Raw genomic sequence first — 13248 nt, 5'->3', positions numbered from 1 at the left:
GAATAAAATCTTTATCTTAATTTTATGACAAGTTATACTGCACTGAGCAAAAGGTAAGCAAACAAATAAAGCCTTCCCCACTTTGCTTTATAGACAAGGCACTTTTAAAAAAGTAATTCACTAACTACTGTGAAATACAGCAAACTATTAATACCTTGCACACCAATTCTTGCACACAGTTGTGCAGTTTAACATTCTCAGCGGCGAGCATCTTACATTCTTCCATCCTTTTGATGATACGTTTTTGCACTGATTCTTGCTGAAATACAAATCAAACTTAAATAATTACGGAAAGCAGAGTCTTGGTAATGTGTTACATGCTGATTACAAACACCTTTGCAACAGAAATCACATATTGGGGGGCAGCCTTGTCGAGCACCTTGGCTCCATCTGCAAAAGCGGAATTTCCTATCCCTATTCCCGTTCCTACTTGCTGGTCCATGGCCTCCTCTTCTGCCATGATGAAGCCACTCTTGGGTTAGAGCAGCAACACCTCCTATTCCGTCTAGGAAGACTCCAACCTGAACATCGATTTCTCCAACTTCTGGTTAATTCCATCCCCTCCCCCTTCCCTCTTCTACTACTTCCCTCTCTAGCCCCTTACCTCTTCTCCTCACCTGCCTATCACCACCCCCTGTTGCCTCTCCTCCTTCTCTTTCTCCCATGATCGACTCACTCTCCTATCAGGTTCCTACTTCTCCAGCCCTTGGCCTTCTCCACTTATTATCTCCCATCTTCTTACTTCATCAGCCCCCCTCCCACCCACCTGGCTTCACCTATCTCCTAGCTTCTCCTCCTTTCCCTCTCCCCACCTTCTTCTTCCTCCTTCCTTTCCAGTTCTGACGAAGGCTCTCGGCCAGAATCATCGACTGTTTATTTATTTCCATGATTCTGCCTGACTTGCCGAGTTCCAGCAGCATTTTGTGTGTGTTGCTTTGGACCTCCAGCATCTACAGGACCTCTTGTGTTCGGGAATGACAAACGCTTTGCTAGAAAAATAAAGCTAAGAATCACAGAAGTTGGAGGTGCAAGACCAAAAAGCAAGTATGAATAGTATAACCTATACCATTACAATCTCAGCTAAATAGATCATGGCATATAGAATATTGACTGGCAAAGAAACAGCAGACATATAGCAATATGAATGAACATGCCTGAGTATAGAAAAGAGACAGGTAGAATGAACAACATAATGAAGGAAAAAGCGGCCAGAGAGTGAGTGGGCCAGTGAAGGAGTGGAGCTTTGAGGCTTTGACTCAAGAAGCTTCGACGAGAAGAGGCAGAGGATGAGCTTGTTCCCAGTTAGTCTTTACAATGCCTCCTGAGACGGTGATGTGCCTCTCCTGTGAGATGTGGCAGTCTTGGGGGAACTCCCTCTCCCACAGAGTCACATCTGCCAGAAGTGCTTGTGGCTGGGCGATCTGGAAGACCGTGTGAGGAATCTAGAGCAGCAGCTGGATGACCTTTGACTCATAAGGGAGAATGAGGCAGTCATAGATGAGAGCTACAGGGAGGTAGTCACACCTAGGCTGCTGGAAGCAGGTCGTTGGGTGACAGTCCGAGGGGGGAATGCGAAGGAGAGTAGACAGGTAGTGCAGAGCACACCTGTAGCCATTCCCCTGAACAATAAGTTTATTGTCCTGGATACTGTTGGCGGGGATGACCGACCAGGTGTGAGCCACGGTGGCAGGGCCTCTGGCACTGCGTCTGACCCTGTGGTGCAGAAGGGTGGGATGGAGAAGAGGAGAGCTGTCTTCATTGGAGACTCTATAGTCAGGGGAACAGACAGGAGATTTTGTGGACGTGAGAGGACACCCGCATGGTTTGTTGCCTCCCGGGTGCCAGGGTCTGGGATGTCTCTGACCGAGTGCATGACATCCTGGTACGAGAGGAAAAGCTTCAGAAGTAATGATACACGTTGGTACTAACGACATGGTTGCTAGCATGGTTCAAGAGGGTTTAAACTAATTTGCAAGTGGGATGGGACCCGGAGCGATAGAGCAGTGCAAGAAATGCATGGAGTAAAGCCAGATCTAACATATAGAGAGGCTTTGAGGAAAGAGAAGGGTGTAAAGGTGGTAAGGTAGAAGGGCTAAAGTGAGTGTACTTCAATGCAAGCAGCATCAGAAAGAAAGGTGATGAACTGAGAGCTTGGATACATACATGGAATTATAATGTAGTGGCTATTACAGAGACTTGGCTGGCACCAGGGCAGGAATGGATTCTCAATGTTACTGGATTTCAGTGCTTTAAAAGGGATAGAGAGGGGGGGAAAGGGGAGGAGGGGTGGCATTACTGGTCAGGGATACTATTACAGCTACAGAAAGGGTGGGTAATGTAGCAGGATCCTCTTTTGAGTCAGTATGGGTGGAAGTCAGGAACAGGAAGGGAACAGTTACTCTATTGGGGGTATTCTATAGGCCCCCTGGTAGCAGCAGAGATACCGAGGAGCAGATTGGGAGGCAGATTTTGGAAAGGTGCAAAAATAACAGGGTTGTTATCATGGGTGACTTTAACTTCCCTAATATTGATTGGCACCTGATTAGTTCCAAGGGTTTAGATGGGGCAGAGTTTGTTAAGTGTGTCCAGGACGGATTCTTGTCACTGTATGTTGACAGGCCGACAAGGGTGCATGCCACACTAGATTTAGTATTAGGTAACGAACCGGGTCAGGTCACAGATCTCTCAGTGGGTGAGCATCTGGGGGACAGTGAACACCGCTCCCTGACCTTTAGCATTATCCAGGAAAAGGATAGAGTCAGAGAGGACAGGAAAATTTTTAATTGGGGAAGGGCAAATTATGAGGCTATAAGGCTAGAACTTGTGGGTGTGAATTGGGATGATGTTTTTGCAGGGAAATGTACTATGGACATGTGGTCGATGTTTAGGGATATCTTGTAGAATGTTAGGGATAAATTTGTCCCGGTGAGGAAGATAAAAAATGGCAGGGTGAAGGAACCATGGGTGACAAGTGAGGTGGAGAATCTAGTCAGATGGAAGAAGGCAGCATAAGTGAGGTTTAGGAAGCAAGGATCAGATGGGTCTATTGAGGAATATAGGGTAGCAAGAAAGGAGCTTAAGAAGGGGCTGAGAAGAGCAAGAAGGGGGCATGAGAAGGCCTTGGCGAGTAGGGTAAAGGAAAACTGCAAGGCATTCTTCAATTATGTGAAGAACAAAAGGTTGACAAGAGTGAAGGGAGGACCGATTAGAGATAAAGGTGGGAAGATGTGCCTGGAAGCTGTGGAAGTGAGCGAGGTCCTCAATGAATACTTCTCTTCGGTATTCACCACTGAGAGGGAACTTGATGACGGTGAGGACAATATGAGTGAGGCTGATGTTCTGGACCATGTTGATATTAAGGGAGTGGAGGTGTTGGAGTTGTTAAAATACATTAGGATGGATAAGTCCCCGGGGCCTGATGTAATATTCCCCAGGCTACTCCACGAGGCAAGGGAAGAGATTGCTGAACCTCTGGCTAGGATCCTTATGTCCTCGTTGTCCACGGGAATGGTACCAGAGGATTGGAGGGAGGCAAATGTAGTCCCCTTCTTCAAAAAAGGTAGTAGGGATAGTCCGGGTAATTATAGACCAGTGACCCTTACGTTTGTGGTGGGAAAGCTGTTGGAAAAGATTCTTAGAGATAGGATCTATGGGCATTTAGAGAATCATGGTCTGATCAGGGACAGTCAGCATGGCTTTGTGAAGGGCAGGTCGTGTCTAACAAGCCTGTTAGAGTTCTTTGAGGAGGTGACCAGGCATATAGATGAGGGTAGTGTAGTGGATGTGATCTACATGGATTTTAGTAAGGCATTTGACAAGGTTCCACACGGTAGGCTTATTCAGAAAGTCGGAAAGCATGGGATCCAGGGAAGTTTGGCCAGGTGGATTCAGAATTGGCTTGCCTGCAGAAGGCAGAGGGTCGTGGTGGAGGGAGTACATTCATATTGGAGGGTCTGTTCTGGGACCTCTACTTTTTGTGATTTTTATTAACGACCTGGATGTGGGGGTAAAAGGGTGGGTTGGCAAGTTTGCAGACGACACAAAGGTTGGTGGCATTGTAGATAGTGTAGAGGATTGTCAAAGATTGCAGAGAGACATTGATAAGATGCAGAAGCGGGCTGAGAAGTGGCAGATGGAGTTCAACCTGGAGAAGTGTGAGGTGGTACACTTTGGAAGGACAAACTCCAAGGCAGAGTACAAAGTGAATGGCAGGATACTTGGTAGTGTGGAGGAGCAGAGGGATCTGGGGGTACATGTCCACAGATCCCTGAAAGTTGCCTCACAGGTAGATAGGGTAGTTAAGAAAGCTTATGGGGTGTTAGTTTTCATAAGTCGAGGGATAGAGTTTAAGAGTCGCGATGTAATGATACAGCTCTATAAAACTCTGGTTAGGCCACACTTGGAGTACTGTGTCCAGTTCTGGTCACCTCACTATAGGAAGGATGTGGAAGCATTGGAAAGGGTACAGAGGAGATTTACCAGGATGCTGCCTGGTTTAGAGAGTATGGATTATGATCAGAGATTAAGGGAGCTAGGGCTTTACTCTTTGGAGAGAAGGAGGATGAGAGGAGACATGATAGAGGTGTACCTCTTCCCCAGAGTACCACTGCTCAATACAAGAGGACATGGCTTTAAGGTAAGGGGTGGGAAGTTCAAGGGGATATTAGAGGAAGGTTTTTCACTCAGAGAGTGGTTGGTGCGTGGAATGCACTGCCTGAGTCAGTGGTGGAGGCAGATACACTAGTGAAGTTTAAGTGACTACTAGACAGGTATATGGAGGAATTTAAGGTGGGGGGTTATATGGGAGGCAGGGTTTGAGGGTTGGCACAACATTGTGGGTGAAGGGCCTGTAATGTGCTGTACTATTCTATGTTCTATGAAATCAAAGCAAGAGTAGGTCATGTGATTCCTTTGTGTCCTGCACTTAAGTATTTTGAAGACCCTACAGTTCTATCCCTACATCTCTTATTACGGTCTGTCCTCTCAAACATGGCATTGAATACTTCCAATATCAGAGCAACCACAGACCTCAGGGCGGAAAGCTCCACGTTTGCAGAGAGAAGTTACAAATTTACCTCATTGTAAAATGAGGGTTCTGGATGCTCCAGCCAAAGGAAGAAGTCACTCAATGTCCACCCAAATCATCAACTACAAAAGCTGATATTCTGTACATGCCAATGAAAATAACCTTAATGAATAGTTTTCCCTCTGTTTTTACTATGAAGAAATACATAAAAACTTCAGAACCAGGACAAGCCAATGAGGTCGTGAGGATTTTGGTAGGACTAATCAAAATAGGACATACATGGTAAATGGTAGGGCATTGAGGAATGCAGTAGAACAGAGTGATCTCGGAATAATGGTGCATAATTCCCTGAAGGTGGAATCTCATGTGAATAGGGTGGTGAAGAAAGCTTTTGGTATGTTGGCCTTTATAAATCAAAGCACTGAGTATAGGAGTTGGGATGTAATGTTAAAATTGTACAAGGCATTGGTAAGGCCAAATTTGGAGTATTGTGTACAGTTCTGGTCCCCGAATTATAGGAAAGATGTCAACAAAATAGAGAGAGCACAGAGGAGATTTACTAGAATGTTACCTGGGTTTCAGCACCTAAGTTACAGAGAAAGGTTGAACAAGTTAGGTCTTTATTCTTTGGAGCATAGAAGGTTGAGGGAGGACTTGATAGAGGTATTTAAAATTATGAGGGGGATAGATAGAGTTGATGTGGATAGGCTTTTTCCATTGAGAGTAGGGGAGATTCAAACAAGAGGACATGAGTTGAGAGTTAGGGGGAAAAGTTTAGGGGTAACACGAGGGGGAATTTCTTTACTCAGAGAGTGGTGGCTGTATGGAATGAGCTTCCAGTAGAAGTGGTAGAGGCAGGTTTGATATTGTTATTTAAAAAAGAATTGGATAGGTATATGGACAGGAAAGGAATGGAGGGTTATGGGTTGAGTGCAGATCGGTGGGACTAGGTGAGAGTAAGCGTTTGGTACGGACTAGAAGGGCTAAGATGGCCTGTTTCCATGGTGTAATTGTTATATGGTTACGTCAAATCTGGTTCATTATACAACACCCAATCCAGAACTGACTATTCCCCGGTGGGCTGCTCTAAAAAGCCATCTCACAGGCCTTCTATCAATTCCTTTTCTTGGGATCCAGCAGCAAACTTACTTTACCAATCTACCTGCATATTGAAATTGCTCTTTCTGCAAACCTGTTCTATCTCTCATTGTAATTCATCCCCAAATTCTGGCTACTGTTCGGAAGCCTACATATTACTCCTATCAGATTACTCTCGAGCTTGAAGTTAAACTCTACCCACAAGAATTCTACATCTTCTGATTCTATTTCACCTCTTTTCAAGGATTTAATTTCATTTTTTATCAAAAAAGCCAAACCACCCCTCTGCTTAATGCCTGTCCTTTCAATGCTATGTGTATCCTTGGATGTTAAGCTCCCAACTATGACCTCCTTTCACCCACAACTCCGAGATGCCTACAACGTCACACCTTTCAATCTCTAACTCCACTACAAGCTCATCTACCTTATTCTGTATACAGTCGGCCCTCCTTATCTGCGGGGGATTCATTCTGGAACCCCCCGTGGATACAAAAAAATGCAGATGCTCAAATCCCTTATTTAACCTGTCCCAGTGTGGTGTTCTTTAGGACCCAGTGGAACCCCGGACTTTATTTAACATGTCTCAGTGTGGTGGACTTTAGGACCTGGTGGCGCAGCTCTGAATCCGTGGTGTTTCTGTTCACAAAACTAATCACGATCACGATTGAAAATAAGGTGGAAGTAATAAAGCGATCGGAAAGAGGTGAAATGCCATTGGTCATTGGAAGAGCGTTAGGCTACAGTCGGTCAACGATTGGAACAATTTTAATGGAGCATGTGAAAGGCCCTGCCCCGATTAATGCTACAATTATTATTAAGCAACGCAGTGGTTTAATTATTGAAATACGTACATTTCTTAAGTGTTTTATATGCATAGAAAGGTAAAATATGTACTGCATACTAAGAAAATCGTTTGACTAACTGACGCTAAATAATACCAGATGTACCTGTTCCGACTTCAAATCCGACTTAAAGACTCAGGAATGGAACTCATTCATAACCCGGGGACTGCCTGAACTTTTAAGTCATTTCTAGATTACTTATATTACCTAATACAATGTAAACGCTATGTAAATGGTTGGTATACTGTATTGTTTAGGGAATAATGACAAGAAAAAATAGTCTGGATGTGCTCAAGCAACAAGTGCTGGAGAGAGAACTTCCGGGTTTTCCTGATCTGCGGTTCGTTGAATCCGCGCGTGTGGAATCCACGGATAAGGAGGGCTGACTGTACTGCATGCATTCACAGAAAGCTCCTTAAGTCCTGTGTTCATCATAATAGAGTACAAGGGGATATGATACCAAAGCATAAAGAACTGCCATATGCAAACAGTATATGCAAACATCTGGTATCGTAGTGTAGTGGTTACCATAATGCTTTATGGCACCAGTGACCAGGGCTCAACTTGCACCTCTGAATGTAAAGAGTCTGTATGTTCGACCGTAAGACATAGGAGCAGAATTAGAATACTTGGCCCATCGAGTCTGCTCCGCCATTCAACCCTGGCTGATTTATTACCCCTCTCAACCTCATTCTCCTGCCTCCTCCCCATAATCTTTGACACACTTACTAATCAAGAACCTGTCAACCTCTGCTTTAAATATACCCAATAACTTGGCCTCCACAGCTATCTGTGGCAATGAATTGCACAGATTCACCAGCTAAAGAAATTCCTCCTTACCTCTGTCTAAAGGGACAACTTCTTTTCTGAAGCTGCGCCCTCTGGTCCTGGATTCCCCCACTATGGGTAACATCCTCTCCACATCCACTCCATTCTGCCCTTTCAATACTCGATAGGTCTCCCTGTGACTGTGTGGATTTCCGCTGTGCGCCCCGGTTTCCTCCCATATGGATTACTAACTTGTAGACCTGCTATGTTGGTGCCGGAAGCACGGCAACACTTGTGCACTGCCCCCAGCACATTCTCAGGCCATGTTGGTCATTGACGTAAACAACGCTCTTCACTGTATGTTTCAATGTACACGTGACAAATGACTTTTGAATCAATTGCTTCCCATTCCTGCAACAACATGTTAATTTACAATGTACATGTGACAAATAAGGCAATAAGCAAATAGGAGGTACACCAATCTTCAGGAGGGAGGAAGGGAGGAGAGATTGTCAAATTAATGAGCCTGGCCTGGAATGGCCCATCTCCTTGGGTGAGTTACAGACATGTTTGCAGTTTTCTCAGCTCTAAAAAATCCTTGATCTGTCGAACATGGGCAAGCACGATAAAATGGTTTAACTCTAGAGAGCCCGTCACAAGCTTGTGAGATGTTACTGGGTGTACTTTTTTTTGGTTTGCTATTTCTGGGCACATCCACAGATGGGAAAATGATGCCCAAAGGAGCAAGGAGCAAGCAGCTTGCAGGATGGGGCAGGAAGCAAAAAGAACCTCTTGCTGGATACGGAGCAGGCGAGAGGAGTTGAGCAGAAAGTCAGGAGCAGATGGGCAGTGACCTGACCACCACTGCTGACCCGCCAGCTAGAGAGTGTAGCGGTTAAAAGTCAAAACACTCGATAAAGGTTGGGCACCACCCGGCGACATCTGCTCCTGGCCAAAGGCTACGGTTACCTCATCAGGTAACTGGAGAGAGCACCGCGTGTATGATGCAAGTGTCGTGAATGAACATTTGTAAAACAAAGCAATATAGTGCCACAGTCTGTCAAGAGTGTCAGTGGGGAAAATCCACCCTTACATTGCAAGTTCCCTGATGTGATACCAACCTTGCTGATTTTGCGAGAGCCTGCAGGCCTGCTCAGTGATTCCCTTACTTCTGAATCAATTGCTTCACATTCCTGCAACCAAATCTGAATTTATGAAAACTGTTATTGATGAAATAACATGCATAAAGATTGAATTCTTATCTGCAGGTACACCCGCTTACTTATTTAAAATGGTAAGGAGCAGAGGTTGGTATGATTCATACAATATCAGATCTTCTCCAGCAAGGCTTAGCTTGGTGCCAGCTTGTTATATCACTTGAACAGAGAATGTAATGCAAGGACCAGCAAGGTCTCTGCAAAATTTGTTAAACCTACTGGAAAATAAAATGCGAAACCCACTGCCAAAGGAGCCTATCCATTATTCTGTAATGTTGTACTTTTTCCTGGAGCATTGGGAAACAGGTCTTGTACTCCAAGCAGGAGTGAAGGTTGCAGTTTCCCTGCTTCAGATGAATACTACGACCAGCAGATCTGAGTAAACAAACATGTAGCCAATCAGACTGCACTGGAACCTTGCGGACTGGGTCTCCTGGGGTGTGGATTTCAAAGACTGTGTGCCAAAAGGCCAATTCCGGAACTGCCCAGGAGACATACTCCTGAATTAGCAGCAAACTCTGAAGCAAGCACTCAAGAGGTTCACCTGACCACATGGGGTGTGACCTGCAGGTCAGCCAGGAAGCAGAGTGCCTATATCTCTGGCATGTGGAACTGTCGGCACCATGGGAAGCTTTGTGCCTCGCGCACCAGGTTCTTCTCCCACACTACTGAATTTCACCATTTACTGACTGGCTTTCTACCCCTCCTCTCATCCACCAGGACAACCTCTCTCTATGTCATGATCTATCCCTCAAGTACCAAGAGTTTATAAACGTCAATACAGTCACTCTGAGAAAATCTTATAAGTGAAACTTACAAGTTAAACTTAAAAATTAAGACCTGTCCGTATGAGAAGAGATAATAGGCTTCACGTGGCAGAAAAAAAGGCCAGTTCACCTCATAATTCAACCGTCTGCTCCTATCATTCCTCGCAGGAACCCTTTCCTTCAAGTCTCCAACTCCTTTGTTGTTGCTGTCCCCAAATGGAAGTTCACTACTAGAACAGGTGTTGGATTTCTGCAACAGAATAATATTGTACACCTTCACACACTTTTACCTGGTCTTGCTTGTGGATGAGTGAATCAGGTTTAATATCATAGGCATATATAGAGATTCATGGGTTCAACATCCATTCAGAGGTCTGATGGCAGAGGGGAAGAAGCTGTTCCTGAATTGTTCAGTGTGTGTCTTCAGGCTTCTGTACCTCCTTCTTGATGGTAGTAATGTAAACAAGGCATGACCTGGGTGATAGGGGTCCTTAAAGATGGATGCCACCATTTTTTAGCATCGCTTCTTGAAGACTTTAAGAATAAACCTTAAGATGTGATCAGAATCAGATTGCTATCACTGACATATGCTGTGAAATTTGTTGTTTTGTGGCATCACAGTGCAAGACATAAAAAATCACTATGTTACAGTAAAGCAAGTAGGTGGAGAAAAGGGATAGCGAGGTGGCATTTGTAGGTTCATGGATTGTTCAGAAATCTATTGGCAGAGGGAAAAAAGCTTTTTCTTAAAATGTTGATTTAGAGTCTAGAGGTCAGACTCATTTTTAGATTTTGTATAAGTTGTATTCCCCTCACATTTTTCATTAACTCCTTCCACCAGTAAGATTCTGTTCCTCATGAGGATCAATTTACAGTCCCCATTTAACCGATTAACCTGCACATTTTTGGGTAGTGCGAAGAAACCAGAGCAATTGGGGGAAACCCATGCAATCACAGAGAACATGCAAACTCCACAAAGACAGCATCCAAGGTCAGGACTGAGCCCAAATCTACTAGCTGTGCCACTGGGCCACCCTGTTATTCTTCCCGCAAATTTGTACAAATACATCAAAGCCGGGCAGCATAAAGGTGGAATTGTTTAACTTAAATATTTAGGACAACGCGGCAACATAGCAGTTAGCATTTTACAGCACCAGCTATCAGAAAATCAGGGTTTAATTTTCAGTTGTAAGGAGTTGTATGTTCACCCTGTGACTGCATGGGTTTCCTCCGGGTGCTCTGGATTCCTCCCACAGTCCAAAACAAAAGGGCTAGTAAGTTGTAAGCTTGGTATATTGGCAGAGAAAGTATTGCGACACATGTGGGCTATGCCAAGCACATTGTAAATGATGATGTAAATGACCCATTTCATTGTATGATTCAATATTTTGATGTATGCGGGATAAATAAAGCTAATCTTTATCTTTTAATTACTTGTCTCCTTCATTACTTTATTACAAGGAATACAATTCATTGTATTGATTGACTGAGGAAGGTGTGGCTCTTGCTATGTTTTCCTTACTGAAAACTTTATCTAGATGAACAGAACTTCAAATTCTGATTTTGCCTACCTGGCAGACAAATATTTCTTCCATGGAAGAGAGAATGCCATCTATTTTGGACAATATTTGGCTGGTTTTCTTTACACATGTAGAATTGGCGCAATCCCCTTTGTCCGATGGTCCTTTAGCAGACAAATCCGAGTGCACTAGTTTCATATCCTACAAGAATAATCAGCAATTAAATAAAAACAGTTGCGATTGAAGCAAATTAATTATTCAAAATAAACTTTGCAGAGACAGGAAAGAAAGCAAGTGATGTTTCTTCCATTCTCAGAATGTTGGCAAACAATCAAGTTGTCATATACTGAGTTTCGCTGGGTTGTAATATTTGTCCTTCTTGAAACAATTGTTTGAGTGACTGGGTGTCTCATAGGATTGGCAAGATGTGATACAAATAATGAAAGTCAAATTTGTATGCAAATTTGTTTGGGGAAAGTTATAAATCCCTTGCTGATTTTTAAAAAACTCATCCAATTATTTTATTTCCTGATCATTGCTCAAATCTAAGGAATTCAATTATAGAGCCTAGCCCTTGGGGCTTGGAGCTAAATTCAAGATTTATACACATTCTTTGCTTGGTATTATAACTACTAAACTACTGAATCTTTTTTTTATAAACAAGGCCATGATTATTTACCATGTGCCTTGAAATGAAAGGCATTCAATAAAGGTGATGATTCACAATTAGCGGTCCAATTGTGGGAATGCCATTATAATGCAACATACTCCCTTCGTGATGGTAAAGCATCAAGGAAAAGGGATTACTTTGCCAGTTAACTAGTGAGTTTTGAGGAAACATAAAATAACCTGAAGTTCCAAAATAGTACCAGAGAGAGGAACTGGGACTCAAATACAAGGAACAGCATTGTCTGATCCTAAATTATGGCCCCTGGTATCTCACCTCTGCTGTCATCCAGACTATTTAAAATTTTATTTAAAATAATCTCATCAAATACTGGCCTCATCACCCCTTCCCTTAATAAACAGTAACAGAAACATTCAAGTTTCAACTGCCTACATCTTCTCCCATGGTACGGGCTCTTTCATCTGGCTCAGTGTACAGTGTCCCCCATACACAAATACAAAATTAGTTTCCTCGTTTCCTTTGGAGCAGTGGAGGCTGAGGAGAAATGTGACTGAAATTTATGATATTATCTGCAGCACAGATAGACAGCCAGCATCTTTTTTCCTAGGAAGGGTAGAATTATCTAATACTACAGGGTGTGCGGGAAGAAAGTGGGAGCAAGTGTTTTTTTCTAGGAAGAGTGATGAGTACCAGAAATGTGCTGCCAGGTGTGGTAATGGAGTTAAATACAACAAAGTTATCCATGACCTCTTAAGTAAGCGTATGCGTATGCGGGAAATGGAAAGACATCTACCATGTAGGCAGAAGGGACGAGTTTACTTAGGGTTTTAATTAGTTTGGCACAATATTGTGGGTAATAGGGCAAATCCTGTGCCGTACTGTTCTATGTTTTTTAATCTGCCTCACCATAACTTTATAAAATCTTCACAGGCTTATCATCCAAACAGCTTTGGTCCTCCAAATCTTTCCTGTACATCCTCCTGTTCAACATTACTTGTCTTGAGGCTGTTCTCCAAAGCTCCCTCACTAGCTCACCATTAACTTCCTGAACTCTCAAACTCATTTTCTCCACTAGTTACCAACCCACATTTCTTCAGGCCCTCAGTGAAGCAGGTTTATAACGTGTTTTTAATGTTGGTCATTGTGCAATTCAACTTGTTGCTGATTTCCTCTAATATATTAAAAGAAAACACCTTTGAAGGAAGTTCAAGAGGCTAACAAGAAAGACCCTTCACACAACATCCATAGGCTGGATTTTTTTTTTCCAAATGTAAGAAGCTTGAGTATCTCACCAGGATAACATTAGCCAACATTTTCATGTTTTGCTTGATTTTTCTTTCTTTCTTTTTTGAAGTCTCTTTCAATGCATCCATTTCCATTTT

Source organism: Hemitrygon akajei, chromosome 1, assembly GCF_048418815.1.
Source record: "Hemitrygon akajei chromosome 1, sHemAka1.3, whole genome shotgun sequence".
Classification (NCBI taxonomy): domain Eukaryota; kingdom Metazoa; phylum Chordata; class Chondrichthyes; order Myliobatiformes; family Dasyatidae; genus Hemitrygon; species Hemitrygon akajei.
Note: the sequence above shows the minus strand (reverse complement) of the source record.